This window comes from Lampetra fluviatilis, chromosome 4 (assembly GCF_964198595.1).
Source record: "Lampetra fluviatilis chromosome 4, kcLamFluv1.1, whole genome shotgun sequence".
Classification (NCBI taxonomy): domain Eukaryota; kingdom Metazoa; phylum Chordata; class Hyperoartia; order Petromyzontiformes; family Petromyzontidae; genus Lampetra; species Lampetra fluviatilis.
In genome coordinates, this window is record NC_136278.1 from 21894448 (window position 1) to 21895522 (window position 1075).

A 1075-nucleotide genomic window follows, 5' to 3' on the forward strand; every position below is an offset into this window, starting at 1 on the left:
TGAGCCTCTCTGTGTGATGTGTGAGCCTGTGTATGTGAGCCTGTGTGTGTGTGAGCATGTGTGTGTGGGCGTGTGTGTGTGTATGTGTGTGTATAGTGGGGAGCGGTAGTGTAGCAGTTAGCAGCGCTACGAACCCGGCTACCCGAGTTCGATTCCCGGCCAACACCAGTGGCGATTATCTGAACCGGTCCTGGGCCTTCCCTAGGTCGACTCGGCCTCAAATGGATACCTGGGTGCGGAGTGTAAACATCGCCACTGGGGAGACAAAGGTGGTCGGGCGTGTGTTGGCAACCCACCCCCTCGTGTGCCGTGCCGGCCTTCATAGGTGCTCGCTAACAGCACTTGCCCCTACAGTCCTGTTAAAAGGTTATACGGGGGATCTTTGTCTTTGTGTGTGTACGTGCGTGATGGAGCGTGTGTGTGTGTGTTCATGAGTTTGTGTTTGTGGTGTGTGGTGTGCGTGGGAGTGTGCGCGTGCACATGCGTGAGAGGGTGTACGTGCCGTGATGGAGTGTGCGGTGTTCATGAGTTTGTGTGCGTGTGTGTATGTAGGTGTGTGAGAGGGTGTACATGCGTGATGGAGCGTGTGTGTGTGTGTTCATGAGTTTGTGTGTGTGCGTGTGTGTGGGAGTGTGCTTGTGCACATGCGTGAGAAGGTGTACGTGCGTGATGGAGTGTGTGTGTGTGTGTGCTCATGAGTTTGTGTATGTGTGCGTGTGTGTGGGGAGTGTGCGTGTGTACATGCGTGAGAGGGTGTACGTGCGTGATGGAGTGTGTGTGCTCATGAGTTTGTGTATGTGTGCGTGTGTGTGGGAGTGTGCGTGTGCACATGCGTGAGAGGGTGTACGTGCGTGATGGAGTGTGTGTGGTGCTCATGAGTTTGTGTATGTGTGCGTGTGTGGTGGGAGTGTGCGTGTGCACATGCGTGAGAGGGTGTACGTGCGTGATGGACGTGTGTGTGTTGTGCGTGTGTGTGCGTGTTGTGTTCATGCGTGCGCGTGCGTGCTGGCACGCCACTCCAAGCCACGCTTGGCCGCATGCCCAGACCCCGCAGTCCGCTCACACCGCCCCACTC